The sequence below is a fragment of the Leptonotus elevatus genome, chromosome 11 (genome assembly GCF_054856555.1).
Source record: "Leptonotus elevatus isolate MCC_2025b chromosome 11, RoL_Lele_1.0, whole genome shotgun sequence".
Classification (NCBI taxonomy): Eukaryota; Metazoa; Chordata; class Actinopteri; order Syngnathiformes; family Syngnathidae; genus Leptonotus; species Leptonotus elevatus.
The window spans coordinates 6,980,608-7,000,325 of NC_141249.1; the positions used below are offsets into that span (position 1 = coordinate 6,980,608).

Genomic DNA, 19,718 nt, shown 5'->3' on the forward strand with positions numbered 1-19,718 from the left:
TCGTAAAACGCCAAAATAAGTGCTTGTGTGATACAGTAAACATAACATAGTCTGGTTGGAGCCGCGTTACAGCGCAGAGTAACTTAAAAATGTCTACCCCTTTATACAAAAAAAAAGGACATTATTTAAAATTGACTACAGACAATTAATGAACATAATAGTCAGTTACAGATCAACCGCACATAGACTGGTCTCTAAAGTAGTTGGCTGCAGGCTGCAAAGCTCGAGCTACGGATGATCGTTTATTGTGATCAGCAATGAAAGGTAACAACATGTTGATAATGATTGGTGACGGATCGATCGGAGCACCCCTACTAATGATGGTCACTATGACATTTTCATACCATCTCAACAAATACAATCAGTGATCAATAACCACTTTTTCAGCCATTAACAGCAGTGTTACCACAGTGATTCACTCCCAGTCATTTTAACTGAAGCAACCCCCTTCGCTCCCTTTTCTGTTTTACTGGATTTTGGCTGATTTTGCAAAGCCCACAGAATATTGTGTTTTATTGCTATAAAAACATGGAACCTACCAAAAGAAAGATTAGAGTCTCTTTTTCATCAGAAAAAAAGTATATTTGTATCTGTTTTCGCTTTGCAACTATTAGCATTTGAATATAGACAAGTTTCATTATTATTAACAAACCTGTTTAAAACACTGGGGGAAAGAGCTTTTTGCAACATGGACCTGGTTGATCTTTTATACTCTGCTGCCACCTGCTGGTCGTTTTTTATAATAACTATCATTGCTTTAAGCGACCTCTTCAGGTCAGAAGCTGCATCAAAGCCTTCTGTATACTCTGGTATAAAAAAAACATTAAAAAAATTATAAGTAAGTTATTGGGAGTGCAGGACAAAGTGTTTAAAAAAAGTATTTACACGTTTTTTGGGATTGAATGAGTTAAGATAATTAAGATTGGTAAATTTTTCAAGAATAAACAAGACCTACAACTGGGAATTATAAGAGACACTCTGATGATGACGATTATGACACTTTTCTTCCATATTCATACCCCCAGGCCTCAAGGCCTCAGGCCAAAATGAGAAGCTGCTGTGACTCACAGTGAAACCGCAGTAAAACGAGAACGGGGGTGATTTGTCCCTTGCCCCAAGCTGACAGTGTGAACAAAGAAAGGCTGAAAATGAATTTTAATTGTGCGCCAGGCTTGCACAAGAAATTAGTTGTAAATCATTCAACCATACTACCTTGGTAGTGGACTATTTCCGAGCAGTATGAGTGTAACTGCACCTGGAATAAACCCGATCCAAAAAAGGAGCCTTGCCACAGGGCACTCAAACATGGCATACAGGCTTAAGATATGTTGCCAAAATTTTAGGGCAGGAGTCAGATTCGTTAGATAATCGATTACACATAAAACAGAACCAGCAGTTTTATTCTACAGCAGCATTGTTGATTGTTGATACACAAATTGACAAGTGCACACAAAACAGACACACAAAAATCAACTTCTCATTTGCCAGCACAATTATAAGCCGGTCTATATTAAATTATATATTATATTTAAAGATGCACGATAATATCGGTGGCCGATAATCATCGGCAATTATCGACCAATTTGACGTCATACAGATAAACCAAATAATAGAGAAATCCGCCGATAATAATAGACATGCCACGTTGGTCCATCTGTTGGTCCCTCGACCCCTCCCCTCTCCTATGGTAGTCTTGAATATTTGTGATGTCATAATGCACGCGACCTCGTGTTCACAGAAGATGCATCATGGCGACTGCCATGTCGCCATGATGTATTTTCTTTAACAATGTGCTTTTCACTTCTTGTACATAAAGCAGTATCAAAGTGACCTTGACTGATAAGCCTGCTCGGAACAGACTGCTTGCTTTCCTGTCTACCTGACCCTCCCTTTCTCCTCCCAAAACCTAACCAGGTGGCATAACAATCTTCCCATAATAATTTACTGCGCACACTCTCACATACTGCTCTGTAACACTTGTGTATATTAGAAGCTTCAAATATAAAGAAACCCAAAAGACAAATTGTTTTCCAGGCTATTTTATTCACCTTGCCTAACTACTGAAAATTCCACGACACCGTCACAGTTTTTTGGTGCATTTTTAAAACTTTTATTTTGGCAAACTCACAATGAGTTACTGGTTGTCCTTGGAGCAGAGATATCAACCATATTCAGCTTCATGGTGCTCTACACAATGTTTCAATGTATTTGTACATGTTAGCCTTATAGTAGGACTCAAAAGTACATTTGTATTCAAGTTCATTTTGCAAACTATTATCGGCTTACTTATCGGTTATTGACAGCGGCACTTTCTAAATTATTGGTTTATCGTATCGGTTGAAAATAGTATTATCATGCATCTGTAATTATATTAAAGGGATATTTAAAAAAAAATTCTAAGTGAGTCAAGTACAGTTGAGGACAAAATTATTAGCCCCCCTATGACAATTGAAGCTTCTTCAAGATTTAACAAGTTTTTTATTTTTTTTAAATAAACAGAGCAAGAAATTTTTAACATAGCATTTCTGGACATACTAGTTTTCTTTAGAAGGCACAAATTATTTATATTTGTACACCAAAACAGAATTAATCAAGAAAAAACAAAAAACACCTGGGACATTATTATTAGCCCCCTTTAAGAAATGAAAATTAAGTGATTGCACAAACCACTTTTGTGCAGTGATGTGATTTAACTTCACAGGTGATGTGCTTAAAGGTGATCAGGTGAGTCAGAGGATTTTAAGTTTAAGTAAAAAAAAAAAAAAAGGTTTAATTGCCTCAGTATGAGTCATTGAGCTGTCTGTTGAGAAATCACCATGCCAAAAACTAAAGTTATCAGCTTGGACTTGAGAAAAAGTATTATTGATGCACACAAAGCAGGAGAAGGGTAAACAAAGCCATCAAAGTGTTTGCAAGTGTCAAGAACTGGAGTGAGAAGTGTAATCCAAAGATTCAATGACAGACACACAGTCCAGAACAAGCCTGGCAGAGGTAGGAAGCCAAAGATTTCAAAGACCCTGGAAAGAAAACTTGTGAGAGATGTGTCTCAAGACTCCAGACCAACTGCCAAGTCACTGGTGAATGACTTGGCCAAATCAGGAATCATAGGCAGCGTTCACACTGCAGGGCGTGATGCCCAATTCGGATTTTTTGTTAAATCCAATCATTTTAAGGACTGTTCACATTACACAAACATATGAGACTTCAATGTGAACGCAACGCGCCCGTGAAGTGACTCGCATGCGCAAAGAGCATACGTCGAGTGATGTGCACCCTAAACAAACGACGTCAAGTTTACGAAAATAAATATGGCCCCGACTCAACGCAACTTTTTCCCTCCAGCCAAGCCACGAGGCAAGCGACCTTTATCAGTGCCATATGCAAATTAAGCTGTGTGAACACCCACTCCTGATTGGTGGACCGTTTTCACGCTCGCTCGTGTTTGGCTGCTGTCCTCGGCTTCCTCGAGCGTCAGTGTTTACAATCAGAGCAAAAACCCGCCAAACTCATTTTTTCCATCTCATAACGCCAGAGTAGTGAGGTTGGAACTTCCAACCTCGCTACGCTGGCATCCAATTTGGAAGAGGTAGAAATATTTTGGAGGAATGAGGGGAGACTCCTCAATCTCTTCATTTCATTGAAGATGACGTCGAGTCATTGACGTGTGTGATGAACCGTCTGCAGGGCTGAATTTCTACTGTCGCCACTAATGTCAACTTTATGCTTCATGTTTCAAGTGTGATTAAATTAAAGGCGAATGAAAATTTAACACAGTTACTAAAAAGAGCTTTGTATATTCACAGACGTATCAGTAGTCTGTCTCCCTTCCGTATGACGTATGAATCAGATGTGCGTTCACAGTGCACATGCATCGCATACACATCCGATTTATATCCACATACGAAAGAGGCCCAGGTCGGGTGTGAAAAAAATCGGAATTGTACCGTTCACACTGCATGAAAAAAATCTGATACTTGTGGGAAAAAAAATCGTAATTGAGCTGCAGTGTGAACGCAGACAATCACCAGATTTCTGCACAGGAATGGATTGCGAGGTTGCAGACCAATAAAACTCCACTTTTTAAGAAGAGGCACCCTCAACAGACTTAAGTATATTTTTGACCCTGGTAGTTTTTGTGAAATATTTTCAATTCTGTGTCCAAACTAAAATAATGCAAGCATCCAAAATGAAGCTAGGATGTCTACAAATGCTGTGTTAAAAAAGTGTTGCTTTGTTTATAAGTACTTGGGAATTTCTTTTAAAACAACGAAATTTTGTAGGGGGGGGGGGCAATAATTTTGTTCTCAATTGTATCTCTTTAAACTCTTGGTCTAAAGCAGATATACAAAGACAGCCCTATAGATACTAACCAGTAATAATAAAAATAAATACAAAATAAAAAACCCATCCCATGAGTCTCGATCTTTGGTTTCAAGATCATCAAAAACATGATAATCTGAGATCATCTCAATAGCTTCGTAATAAAATGTAGTGGAAGGGCAAAAAGAAGAGAGCAAGACAGAAAGGAAATGTTGCCAGCTCTTCACAGCGCAAAGAGGGAGGGGACAAAGCAGCCTGTCAAAACAAGATGCTTTCATATTAATTTACAGCATTGTGCTCCAAATCCCGTGTGAAACATTAAGGCTCGTTTGCGGTGAGACTGAAACAAACGCCCATAGCACACTAACACCAAAAAATCCCTCTCCCTCCCTCTGTTTTAATCTGTTCACGAGTGCAAATTCATACTGCTTTCGTCTCATCTCATGACAAATGCATACTGTCATTGTCACTGATGTGGTGTTTACAGTGGCACCCAGCATCTTGTAATCATTCGGTGAAAGTGGATTTGTATCCTCGGGGGATTGGTATTTTTGCAAGTGGATAATCAAAAGCGATGGGAGGGACAGGGGACAATTGGAGAGTGATCTAAAATAAAAATTGATAATACTGCATGAGAGCTGTCTTCCCGCCGGAGTTCAAATTATGCCAACTTGGCTTTGGCAATACACAGCAGCATTTTCCTCAGCTTCTACTGAGCGTAAGCAATATTAATATTATGAACAACAATGATGCAAGCCAACTCCACTGAACACTCGCGCGGTGCGTTGGGTCATGACACAAGATTTCACAAGTGGCTGAGTCTTGGCCACTGGTTTTCGGACATTTCAAAATTTGAATCACAGCTGCACGATGTGGCGACATCACAAATTATAGACAATGGTATCTGATAGGGTTGCATAATAAAATAGTACCTCACTTTCAAAGATTGTAAGCAAACCTAATTTGCAACTACAATACATTAAACACTGCAGTTTTTGTAGGTTAATTCTTTCTTCTTCTTTTTTACAAAATTGTTTCCTGTCTTTTTCGAGACAATATTGAGTGGCAAACTAACATTCTGGTCATCATAAATGTCTTAATTTGAATCACAATTCCACAAGACAGGTAGCTTATTCTAAAATATTGGTGCTTAAATTACTCTGTGTTGACTGTTGGTTATGATTTTTGCACACATCAAGCCTCAATTTAAGAGTCCGCCATTCTTATAATCTTATCTACAGCTATTTGCTCTCTCTGATAGGCCTATCGCAATCACACATTTTTAGAACGCTGTATTTTCCCAGAAACTATGATAAACGACAATATAATTTAGGGCTGTGCAATTAATTGAAATTAAATTACAATTTCAATTACACTCTACAATTACCAAATCAGCATAATCGTCAAAAGAAAAAAGGATTATTAATACAAATTTTGAGTTGTTAAAATTTATACATTTGCACCTTTTTCAAATTTTAAAATAAAGTAGGTAACAACCAATCATGGCTCAGTTTGCTGACCAAACCCAGAAAACAGGTGAGCTATGATTGGTCATTACCTACTTCCTCAGCACAGGTGATGTCATCTTCAATTGGCGGCAAGTGTAAAAATTAGTTTTTAAAGGTATTAATTGAACATGAAAAACATTGAAGTTATCAAATTCATTCTAGACAAAATATTTACTTTTTACTGCTGAATATAGCTCAATCAGTCAAGTATCTCTTTAAAAATTGAACAGGTTTGAACAAAAAAAACTGCATAAAAAAGATTGCGTGGTCATGACATAAAATGACCCAGCAGCACTAAAACTATTTCATTAACTTCAAACAAGGTCCAAGGTCAGTAACTTTTGCCTTTGCATGTCTTTGTAGTCTTTTCCCTGCAGAGTATCACTGAGCCCAGTGAGGGAAGGCTTCGGTTCCACAGTGATGTGAAAAGTGTTCACGAGACACAAGGGGCTGCAAGGCATCGTCTGATTTGAATGCTTGAAACACCCATGACCCTCCATACTGAAGAAGAAAGAGAGAGATGCACAAATATTGATGAACAGGGCCGTTTCAAGAGAGTGTAAGAAGCTGCTTGAATAGCACTCTCGTTGCCAAAGACCTTAATCTAAACTTTAACCAAACAGAGCCAGAAAGGGGAAGATGTATTTAAATGTTTCACTTGAAACTTAAAATTTCGCAAAGTTGGAACACCAAGGATGCATAAGGCTTGCTTTGCCAGCATTGCCAGTATCTGTTCTGTGTAATGCCCGGCCATGGTCTTTGACATCATCCAAGAGACGGTGTTAAATGTAGCTCAAAATGGCCTAAGGACGCGTCTTCAAATATGCTTTGTGAAGGAAGAAAGCTAATATTTGTGTTTTTGTTACAGACAAAAATGCCCAAAAGCAAAAATTTAGTTAAAGTGGTCAGATGACAAATGTCTCATCTGATCCTCAATACAGGAGAGGGGCCAGCTTTAGGGCTAAAATGGGAACTTCTGACTGAATTGGTGAATTCCATTGCACTAAATCACTGCTCTGAGTCCAACATGCAGATTTCTACACATCAAGGAGTGGACATTTTTGTATAACCTACAACAGTAAAAACTCTTTATGACAAAAATGACACTACAACTGCATGTTTTGGTCAAATACAGAATAGACTAAAAAGTTCAACTGAGGGGGTTGGGGGTTGGGGGGTGGGGTGGAAGAGAGACACTGACCTTGTCCTCCCCCTGAAAATAATGCTAGCCAGCATCTCCATGAATACTCAAAAACAAAACCATGCCTTGTTTTTAAAGTTCTTCTTTCCAGGTACTTTTTTGAGGTGTGCAAAAAAATATATACAGTATATATCTTGGCTGTTGTCCCCAACTTTAAGCATGGTTAAACTTAATGACATTCATTCATAATTATTTTGTCCTGGCTGAGCTTCTAAATCACAGCGACTGATACAGACATTTGGCAGCAGCTGTCGTTCATCCGGTTCATGACAACACTCCTTGACAGCTGACAGTCAACTTCACTGAGCCAGTCAGTGTTCAAGATGACGCTGGGAGTCTCAATCTTGTACGGAGCCTTTGACGATGATCAAATGTGGCAACAAAGAAGTGAGTAATTATTAGGTCAACAAGGTATGTCTGCTCCCACTCACCCTCAACTGAATCATCCCTCTAGCGTTGCCAAATGTGATGGTATAAATGGTGAAATATTTAGTGGAAAACAGGAACATGAATACCATTTTCAAACAGACTTAATATTTTAAAAGCAATTTCTCCAAAACGACAGCCAATTCCTAAATACAGAAGGCCACCGCTACTTGCGGAGAATAGGGGCCGAGCCCAAGCGCAACGAGCGAATCCACGTTAATAATTGAGTTATTTCTTACTTTGTATTGCATAAACATAATTTAATTTGTAGTCTCATCATACTAGCTAGAGGTTGCCATGTTTCTCCGCCATCTTCCTGCTACGGATGTCCAAAGGACAACTTTGTGAACGTAGTTAGCTCTGGTGGTGCTCGTGTCGTGTGTCTGACCTAATGGGTTGAACGCTGCTCATGTGGTTGTCGCTAAGTCCGTGATTCATGCTCCCGTCACTTGTCACCTTCTGCTTTGCTCTCACAAGCCTTTTATTTAATTTTTTTTAAACTCGCTTCTCCCGCTTGTTAGCTACTCTAGCCTCTGGCTGCGACTAGCTCCCACTAGCCACTCTTGTTAGCTGCTCCGGCTAAATCCAGCTCTCTCAGTCTTTAGCAGTCGCTCGCCGGGTTTCACACCAGCTTCCAAGTGGCCGTGGCTCGCCGAGTTGGCTTGCGAAGTCTGTTTTCTCTAAGCCACTGTAGTGCGCACCCACCTGCCTGCTTCTAATTGCATATATTCCGGCTGCATTCTATGCTATAGTGACATCTAATGGTCACTTATTACACACTGCGCCTTTAAATATGAAGTACAGAAAACTGCTTACAGCTCAACACCAAGACACTCATTGTCCCAGTGCCCGTACGTACACGCTTGGGCTGAAATGTTTTTTTTGTTTTTTGATCGAAATCACAATTCCAATAGTCGACTTTAAAAATAAATGTGTAACTCAAAGCTCTGATGGAACCATGTTTGCGGCGCCGTCCATGTTTCGACACAGACCTCTTTTGCAGACTCGCGCAGTGGACAGGAAGTTATTGAGCTCATTGTAGCTAACACAGACAGCTCCAGTCATTTACTCATGGACTAGTATTGCATCATCTGTAAGTGACTTTTAAGACACTTACATGTGTAACGTAGATATGATATATATGTTTACTAAATGGTAGTCAGTGTTTGTTTACCGTAAAAATTACAATCTTATGGTGGGACGGGGTATTATTCGATAGAATAATCGATAGGAATCGATTCTAAAAAGATTCGATAGTGACAACCCTAGATTCAAGCGCAGTAATGTGTGCAGCAAAAATCAACCAAGCGACAACTCTGAACTCAAAAACACATACATTGGGGAACTGGTAATTCAAAGTAAATTATTGTTTTTTACAAACATATCCTGCTTCCATTCCACTATGCTTTGTGGTGAGCAATTGTCATTCTGCACATCTGCACAACATCCGTCCAGTAATGCCAGTCAAAAGTTTGCCAACCACAATCTTTAATCTGATAGAGACGCTGTTTTAGTTTGTTTAGCCATAGCTTTGTTCAAAATTGTATTATGCCTTATATTTCTCTCATATACCGTTGCTCAGTGCTCACTCACATCAACATTAAACCACCCAAAAATACATTCAATAGCTACTTTTATATGCTAAAAAATATGTGCCAATGTATTACACTGGCATTGATAAAAATGGTACAAACACGGAACCAGAGGCAGTTGTGCAAAGTACGTGGTCATGCTGATGCACGTACAGAGATAGTTTTGATTAAGCAACCATATGTGTCAACAACCACAATTTAAAATGTGCACATTTGTAAAACTGCTGAATGCAACAAACTCTTAAATACACACACACTTACATTGCCAAATCAAACAAGCTTCTTTTGTCCTTTCCCTCTCAACAGACACAGTATGGTTTTATCATGCTGCCAGCACTGCCTAACGACAACATGGCTCAAAGGAGGAAAGAACCACACGGATTCGGATCTGACCATCCTTATTCATCTTGCATGGCCACAAAGCGGATATCCAATCTATAACCAACGATTAAAAAGGCCACAAATCCAACTTGGTGGGGAAAATGCATTTTTCTTGTTTACATGGCCTGTGGTTGGCTGGCTACCAGCCCATTGCGTACCCCGCCTCTTGTGAGATGGTGTAGGTTCTAGCTTACCCTGCTCAGGAAAAGCAATTACAAAAAATAAATAAAATTGGATGGATAGATGGACAGCCACATGACACAAAAAAAACTCCCGCATGTTGACACTATTTAACTATAAAACTATAAAACAAATAAAACTATATATTTGAGTTGCTTCTGCCAAGTTTTGTGAATGCTAGTTAAGGTTTAAATAAAATAGATATCTATAAATGTCTTTTCCATGACACTCCTCATAAGGGTCGCTAGTGAGCTGAAAACTATCCCATCTCACAAGACGCAGGGTACAAACCCAGGACTGGTCGCCAGTCAATAAATGCAGGGTACGTGTATACAAACAACCATGGGTCTGCATTTCCGTCTCCCCGACGGCACCGATGTTGAGAGATGCTCCCATTTTCGTCGAGTGCTTCATGATGCAAAGCTGCGAAAAAATACACAAACTGAGCACCAACTGAAGCAGGTTTTCGTCCGTCGATCCGGGTCAGTACACGCGGCCCTTCCCAGTCCGTGTGTTTTTTCGAGGCTTAGCATTAAAAAGCATTTGACGAAAATGTAGGCTCTCAACAAAATTTGGGCATCTGTCAACAACAGGGACCGACGGATAGACGGAAATGCCCACCTCTACAAACAACCATTCACAGCTATGGACAATTAATGTCAGTCTTTTATGAACCAAACATGCATGTTTTTTGGAAGGTGGGAAAGAGCAGCAGTACCCAAAGAAAACCCACGCAAGCACTGGGAGAAAGTCTAAGCCAGAACCCGACAATTGTGAGGCAGATGTGCTAACCACTCTCTACCATGTCACCTTAGTATAAAATATAATTATAAATTCAATAAATTTTACATGATACAAAATGTTAAAATGTAAAATAAATTTAAAAAATCAGTCACTCTACATCTGTGCTCCAAACATCAGTGTTGTGCATCTTTTGACACTTCACATATCATCATTGCGCAAATTCATGTGTATCATGCCAACATTTATTGTGACATTCGCTACATCTGCAGCTGAATGACTAAAAAACGGCCACACAACAAGCCACGTCATGTTTGCACATTGAAAGGCAATGCAACCTTACCGCAGTTTTCTTTGTCTCACCATATTCGTGTTTTTCATCTTACCACTATAAACAACTAACAATGATGTCGAGCAGGTGTCTTAGGTTTTAATCACGACTTCAACATTTCTCAAAAGATCAACTACAAGCAAGAGTCGGTCAATATTTCCCAGAGTTTTAATTGACAAACCCCTGTCAAAAATTCTTACCTAAGTGAAGACATTCTTCAAATCAAAATGGCTATACTTTTTAAATTTTTGTTTTATGCTTCTGACAAATTTGAAGTGAATTGGTCAATTTACATACATCTTTTATAAATGATTATTTTTTGCCTTACTTATATATTCACATTATTTTACATTTTGTACATTATATTTACTAAAAGGGGGCTTTCAGATTATTTAATGTAGAAATTTTCAATTCGATATTTATTGCCGTTTTCAAATTACGATTTTTGTTATGCTGAGATCTACATATGATTTCACTCAGTGACTGTGATCACCTAATTCAGCATAATTAACATCATTGTTGTTGTCTGTTTCTGTACTTAGAAAGCTTGTCAGTGAACTAGGATAACAATTAATAAAGTATTGGAAGTTTCAAAATAGAATTCCACTAAAAATGTCACACCTAAAACCTCCATCCCCACTGCCTTTGCATTAAAAGGACTACGCCATGGTATTTTAAGCCCTTCCACAGTTAACTATAGGCATATAATGATGAAATCTTACCTTTGACACAATTGCGATGTAATTTCTTATGAAATAAGAGTTATTTCAGGGGCTATTTTTCTTACCCGGAAGTCAAACGCTCGGTTCAACTCCCACCAAACAAACAGATAGTAGGTTTTAAACCGATTTTTAAAATTGGCTCTAAATTTCAGGCTGCTAGATCTCTGCGTTTGGTCACGCAAGCCATCAATTCTTGAATAAACATTTGAAATAAAACGGGTCCTTGCCGCAAGAAATCGTGGAAAAGGAGGGGAGGAGAGGTTAGAGAAGAGAAGGAGGAGGGGAAAAAAAGCACCACAGCGGGCCGCGAACCCACGCCCTGGTGTCTATGGGGTGAGCGCACTATCCACTATACACCATCCATTCATTTAAATGGATTTTAAGACAGCCAATTGTCATTTCATTGCACTTTGGCATTGCAAATGTGAAGAAGAATTGATTGCTTCAAATTAATTTGGACAATGTTTATTGATAAAGGCTACTTTTGTCATTATCCTATGGCGTAAGGTCTCAGAGAAAGTGGGCGTGCGTTTAGTCCGCAGAGGCGGTGCTGGGGTGTGGCCGCACGCAATGACGTCAAACCGTGCCAACAGCTTGTTTTCTCAGGTTGGGAGGGTGCTTGGAGAGCAGAATAACCTAGAATTTCTCATACATGGGCGAATAAAGGAAAACACAACTTTGGTCATGTTTTTGGTGAGGAATTAGCATTTTAACATGGCTAAAAGCTCCAAAAAGTTAATTTTTCATGTTGCAGTCCCTTTAAGACCTCGTCCAAAAATTGGTGCATTTTCACTACTTTCTTAACTTTTTGACCGCCAAAAACGTTTAATAACGTTTCGTAAAATCCAAATGAGTGCCGCCAAAAACGTTAAAAGACGTTAACTAAGTTTTTTAATGGAAACGGGTGGAGGAAAGCCTTGGCCAGCTGTGCTCAAAGTATCAAGCAGATCGAGTTAGTATAATAACTATTTATGGGCACTAGATGGCAGCAATGACTCTTTTTGGACAAGATCGGGTAGGAGTCAGTAGTAGAAGACGTGAGGTGGAGCTAGAGTGTTGAGGGGAGAATGGCTGAGGAAGCGAAAATGGCGAGCGGTTGCAAGCAGCTCACGCTTGAGCATTTTTTTCAAAGACGAAAAGCATCGACCAGTGCTAAAGAGCACATTGATGATGATGATGGTGACTCTGAGGTTGACGCCGGAGTTGAAGCGTTGACGTGGCGGCTTCGACCACGTCGTAAAGCCTCACCGGCTAGCGATGCTAACACCGGAAAACGTGGTGCACAACCGAGCGCTTCTGCACAGGCGGACGTTCAATCGGACGATGAAGAGTACCCTGAGTCCAATGCATATTCATCGGAGGAGTGGGTACAGTCTGATCACGGAGAAGACACTGGTTCTGGACTACAATGCCACTATGAATGGAGTGGATAAGATGGATCAGAACATCTCTTACCACCCATTCACGCGGAAAACATTGAAATGGCACAAAAAATGTGTTGCCTATCTATTTCAAATATGCATGTTCAATGCATATATCCTGCACAAAACAAAAAATCCTGGGAAGTGCCAACACTTTTTAGAGTTTATCCAGCTAGGTGGTGAGAGGGTGGCTGTTACCACAAGACAAGGAGGAGGAGGACGTTGTTGCAGGTATAGGAACTGAAGGGCATGAGGAAGCCAGACGTAACACCAGGTCACCGTATCATGATCCTGAGAGTAGACTTGATGGCAACATGGCCAAACACACTGCAGTACATACCTGCTACTCCCCGGAAAAAAAGGCCGGCAAGAAAGTGTAGGGTCTGCACGCGAAGGGGCAATCGCAGTGAAACTAATCTGTGGTGCAAATCCTGCTGCGTCCCCTTGCACGCAGAGGGGTGTTACACAATATACCACACAAAAAGAAAAATAGTGTAGTTGAAACATCCATACAATTGTAAATAGTAACACATACACACACACCACACATGCACACATTTGTAAATAGTTTGCCAAATTGTTTTGTCAAATTGTTACACTGTTGAACGTAAATAAACGTATTTTGCTATCAAAAAACACTTTTTCATTGTTGGTGGTAGTGTTTTATAGAAGTAAAGCACTGTTAAGGTGTTTGTGGCATCATTCATGGGGGAAAAAAAGTGTCAAATTCACTAGGGTGCATGAAATAATATAGTTTCACAAAAAGCTTGATTTCTACGTATTTTGGTCCAAAACAGAGCATTTGGGTGAAACTAACCTATTTTCTATTGTTGATTACTGAAAAACTGAATGAGGTAGAAACAAACTATTTTTTTGATGGAAGGTGAAAGTTCAATCTTTCATTTCATTCATTCTTTTCATCTGTGTTTCCATACCATTCCATCCAAACACAAATTTTTCTGTGGACCTTGAAAGATCAGTCAAAATGCTCTAAATCAGCTGGCACCCACATGTTCTCTATTCTGAAAATGGTTGGCAGTCAAAGAATTAATATTTATCACAGGAAAATGTCATCTAGATGATTGGGATCGTCTGTTAATTATTAATGCTGGTTTCATGGTAATCAATCCATCTTCTAAATTACCCACACACGTTTACGTTAAAACTACATACCTACTTAATGTTTTTGACCGATCATTAAGAGGTTAACGATTTGATGGCCTTGCAAGTGAGCATCTGTCAACACGAGTTTGTCTGAATGAGAGTTGGTTGAGACAGACACGTGATTTACTTGAAGACGTAATAACCACACAGAAGCGCGTCTCCCCTTGCAAATCACCCATAATGCAACCTCATAATTATGTAAAGTCAAAGACACGTCTTAAAAAATCAAGGGCTTAAAAGTATATTGGTGTGGAAAGTAATTACACGAGTACACTACACAGCCCACGGGCTATTACGTTGCATCATGTGAAATCTGTGCATGGATTCAACAAGTCGCTACATTATTGTATTCTGCAGCTTCAGTCGCGTCCGAACATATTTGACTGGAAGCACACTGTATCGTACTGAAGTGACAGTGACATTAGTTGCTTCAAGTCTGATGAACTTGAATGCAGCGAAAGTTAGCGTTGCTACGTGCTAGCCTCGGGCAGGCTAAGCTAGCCAACGAACTTCCCTCAAACTTGTTTCCCTTCAAATGTGAAGCTCTTCTTTAAACATCGACTGTGGCAACACGGGCAAACGTCTAACGAGTGTCCCGTCCCAGCCTTGTCCAAAACAGATCGGATAAACAGTTGAGAACCAGCTCATTAGCCGCTCCAGAGTAGTTTTGCTAAGTTCACGGTCAGCTGTGTGAGGACTTACCAGGAAGTGGGACTCTGTTGCTAAGCTATTCCTTCTTCACGCGCAGACACTCCACTGATTGTTACGGCGCTCGTCTCTTTTCGGGCTTTCCCTTTCCTGTCCGAGGGGGGGTGGGGGTGGGGGTGAGTAAAAAGTCGCCTGGCTCGGTCTCTTGTTGCTTGCCGAAACGCTGAAAAGTTTTTGGGGTCTTGCGGGGGACGGGAGAGAAAGTGCTGCAACCGCTGCCGCCGTGTCAGTGCGGTTGTGTGCGTGTTGTGAAAGGCAGGCAGGCAGTTCGTCCGCTAGGCCCCCCAGCAGCCGCAACACTCCTGACCCGCGTGCCACCAATGTAAACAAGGTAGCATTCCCGGAGTGCTGTCAAATACCGCGAGACTCCGCACAAACCGCTCCAAGCCTCCCACGTCGGCCTTGTCATCTGATCACGTCCTTGACGCGCTGGTTTGGTTTTAAGTTCTTTATTGTTTGGCCGGCCAACAAACATTCCATACATTTCAGCAAAACACATTTACACAAAATAAGCTATATCTTCTTGAGTAGAGTTTGCATGCCCTGAGTTTGCCCCTAAGACCGACCACATTTGGATTTGTTCCAAAATTAGTTCACCGGTGGTGGGGCATTGTGATTTCCTAGAAATGTTATAGAAGTGATTTAATTAAATAAAGTATTTTAGATGTGTCTGTTTCCTACCTTGTTAGATCATTCTTTATGACTATTGGGAGAAATCATTAACATGATCATATAGAGAGAGACCAAGTATCGGCTGGGCCGATTATTTGTGCCACTATTATCAGCATTTTGAAGAATATGGGCATATCAGCTTATTTTTTTATTTTTTTTAATAAATCTGATAATAGATTAGTTTAAAACAATGTAACTTCAGGGAACTGTTTACATTTTAAGTTAAACTGCAAAAGATGGAAGAAGACTGCACCTTTTGTTTCTGTATGAAATTAAAACTACCGGTAAGTGAAAATGTAACATTTAAGATATTTTTAAAATTTGCATATCTTTATTACTGCAGAAAACAATATGGAGCTATTTACTTGTTTAAGCTGTCATTTAACTTTTGTTGTTTTAATTTACCTTTTTTGATATGTCTATTGTCTAAGATCCACATTTTGAAAATCTGAAAAGTTGTTCAATAAACATATATCGAATAACATTTTGACACAGTTAAGAGTTGAAGTTTGTAATTTTTTAAATTTTGACACCAACATTTTCCCTTTTAATGAAAAAATGATGCCTTTTTGACGACTAATAGTCAGTATTGGCCCTGAAAACAAAACAAAAAACATATGGGTCTATCTCCAATCAGCATTGTCACATAGATTAATAATATTTTGAGGTGCAACAATTAATCGATTATCAACAACTAATCGAATATCAAGTTAATCGACAACTATGTTGATAAACAATTCAGAGATCTTGTTTAACTTAAAATTGTTAAAATCCTCTGAATTTCCACCAGCAGTAAATATTGTCTGATTTCTGTTGTCCCTCATGAAAGCATGTTTGTGATTGATTTGAAAACATCTGCTTTTACTTTGGAAAATATCCATCCATCCATCCATCCATTTGCAGAACCGCTTATTCCTCACAGGGGTGCCTATCCCAGCTGGCTTCGGGCAGTAGGCGGGGGTAAACCCTTAACTGGTTGCCAGCCAATTCAAGGCGCACAGAGACAAACAACTATTCACACCTAGGGACAATTTTAGAGTGTACAATTAACCTGCCGCGCATGTCTTTGGAATGTGGAATGTGGGAGAAAACTGGAGAACCTGGACAAAAGCCACGCAGGCACGGGGAGAACATGCAAACTCCACCCAGGAAGGGCGAAGCCCGGACTCGATCTCACACCCTCAGCACTGGGAGGCGGACATGCTAACTAGTCCGTCACCATGCCGCCCTTTGGAAAGCAATCTCGTTATTAAAACACATTGAAAAGCAAAACTGAGAATCATAGATAGATTTTTCTGATAACTGAACTGCTGAGACTGTCCCAAAAAGCTTCACTGTGCTGAACACACTCAAATCACTTCTGTGCAATTAACTCATTCACTGCCATTGACGGCTATAGACGTCAAAAATCAATTTTAACTATTTCTATTAGTTTAACATTTTTTTCCATTTTTGTTAACAAGAGTATGAAAACCTAGATTTAGATTTTTTTCATACAGAACAAATATAAAATTTGTGATTAATCATGCGTTAACTAGTGAAGTCATTTGATTAATTACAATTAAAACTTTTAATTGCCTGACGCCCCTAGTTTTTAATAATCTTTTCTTTTTTTTTTAAATGAAGGACTACAGAAATCAGTCACAGTTGATATGCTGAAACCAGAGCATTTGGACAGTTTTATATTTAAAAAAAATGGCTCCAAATGATTACTTGATTATATATATATATATATATAAGAAAAAGCTTATTTAAAAAATTGGGGTGTCAGGCGATTAAAATGACTTCACTAGTTAACTCACAAATTAATCGCATTAATCTAAATGTATAATAAACATTTTTTTTTCTAGGTTTTCATACTCTTGTTAAAAGTGGAAAAAAATGTTAAACTAATAGAAATAGTTAAGATGGGTTTTTGACGTCTATAGCCGTCAATGGCAGTGAATGAGTTAAGTAGCAAGAGGTCAAGGCAAGCTTGATGCTATACTTACGCTGCACCATCTAGTTAGCAACTGGCTTCGGCTGGCTACTAGTGCGGTTAAACACATTGTGGAGTTGCTGTTAAGTCAGTAATCATTGCCTCCATGGCGGCGAAAAAGATACACTACTGACCAGTATTGTTTTAACAAAGGCATTACGTGGAAAAATGGAGAAGTCATGCTAATTGCTAAACTGTATCGTATAACACCGGAATTAAATGCTTGGATGATGGAGTTCACTTTTCACAGAAGTCTGGCTGTCCAAATTTTACAGTCTTTAACACAATTCTGAAAAAATATATATTTGTATCCTGTGGCTGAGACATTTTTGCGTGTCTCATCATCTAAACTCAAAGCCGAACAGTGAACAGGAATGATTATCCTTCAGCACTGTGTCAATGTAGAATCCTTTAATGGATGGGAACACACACAGTTACACGATATCCACTCTAGCTTATGATTTCATGACTGTATGCAAAGTATCCAAACACATTGTATAATTGTGAAAATCAAGACGGGCATATTGACAAAAATGGAAGTGCATATTGCAGCCTGGCATGTGGAATTGATCAGCTTACATGACTTTGATAAAAGCTTGCTGCGCTCATTCCATTCATACTGACAAATTCCAAACACTCCATTGCAAATGCATCCACCTTACCATGCGCATTGTTAATAATCAACAAGTTAGGTGGGATGGTGTTTTTTCTCCATACTTCAATCGCCTTTTTTTGTTAACCTCACTGCAAATATGGAAAAGGGAGAGATGCCTGCAGTGTACATCCCCCACCCCACCACCCCCAAGCCCCCCTCCTTTTTCTTCAACAACGGTTGAAGATTAAAAGAAACGTCTCGCAGATATCTGTCAATTCGCTATGTGAATAATGCTGTGTGGAATTTAATGGCACAAGTTATATTGGGTTTCTGCTACACCCACATTTTCTCTCGATAAGATCAATGGCGCTCAGTGACAGATAGGGACGGTCTTTTGTATCTTCAAATTTCAGGTTTCTGAGGGAATAATTAGATGGATGGATGAGAAGTAATGCATCAGTCTGCTCGGGAAGCTGCACCCGGAGATCCTGTAGTTCAACACGCGTGCCGCCACGTCTGTTTGGTGGAAAACTGTTTAATAATCGTGCGGAATTTCCATTGTTTTAAAAAGTGCCTGTCTGCCTGATGTGGTGCTTTAAACCAATAGAAAACTTTTTGTGTTCTTTTTGCTGATATTGTTTATTTAACAGAGAGGAGTTCCTTTTGATTTTAGATATTATTTTTTAGTTTTTTTTTTTTTTTTAGCATCAACAGAGTTGTGTTATGTGTTCCACACTATTCCCCCTTCAAACTTTTGCATGGTGTTGCATGCAGGTAAGCCTTCTTCCTGCAGGGTATATGGAGTCGGTTCAAGTGCTGAATTAATGGAGGCACTTTAGACCTTTTACTGTAACAATGACATCATGATTCAGATGCAGTACAGCTAACTCTTGCTCATTCTTCAGACAGTCTGTGCATGAAATTACACATTGTGACTTTAATCTGCATTAGTGTGCCATTGGAGATGACAGTAGCTATCAATTGTGCCACAGAAAAGCATCCAATTTTACTTAACTGGACCGAAAATGATGTTTTACTATCAATAATGTACTGTATCTTTCTAGAATGCAAAAGGTTCGATTAACCTGCGAAACCGCCTGACGCCATTCTGTGTTCAACTAAACATGCCCAGATTTCACACTTAGTAAGTGAATGTGATTCAATTGAGAGGAGATTATTTGATATTATTTCAGTGTTCATACTTTTCGTGACGTTTTAGTCCAGTGTTGTGCCTATCATATTTTTCAAAAGTACAATATGTTAATTGATTCATTCAAGAATTGAAAGACTGCACCTATATGATTTCTTGAAGGGAGCGGTAATTAGATGCTAAAAATAACTGGGTGCCACTGAACAAAACATTCAGGAACAAAACATACACACCTATGCCAAGGATTTTTTTTGATTGTTTGTTGGAACTTATGCTGCGGTTTTTGATTATGTCAACCTAAGTTATCACTGCTTGCACAATCTAAGATCCAAGACAAGGGCTGCTGTATATCAAAATCAACCCATACAAAAATAAATATCCTCATTTAAAGACCCAGAGAAGTGAAATCAGAGATTTGGCTCTAAAGACATTATACGCGAGCATAATTGCGAATTACTTTGTTGTTATTGGCCCATTTCTACCGCTCCAGTCTACAATTATAGCAAGCTAGATATGTTTACACAAAAAAGGTATCTTGCCAGCTTGCGAACAAGCCCACCGCCCGTCCCCCATCTTAGAGAAGTCCTGGAAATGTATTAGCTTGCGAGCTAACTATTAGCTGTAGCGC

General features: G+C 39.4%; 1 protein-coding gene across 1 annotated transcript in view; it reads right to left on the minus strand.

Annotated features, from left to right (window-relative positions):
• The window catches only part of nek7 (NIMA-related kinase 7), a 70,926-nt gene extending 55,901 nt beyond the window's left edge, over positions 1-15,025 (minus strand). Inside the window, exon 1 of the mRNA XM_086089875.1 lies at positions 14,690-15,025. The gene's annotated coding sequence lies outside the window, so the exon portion shown is untranslated. The remainder of the gene's footprint in view (positions 1-14,689) is intronic.
• Positions 15,026-19,718: the final 4,693 nt, after the last annotated feature.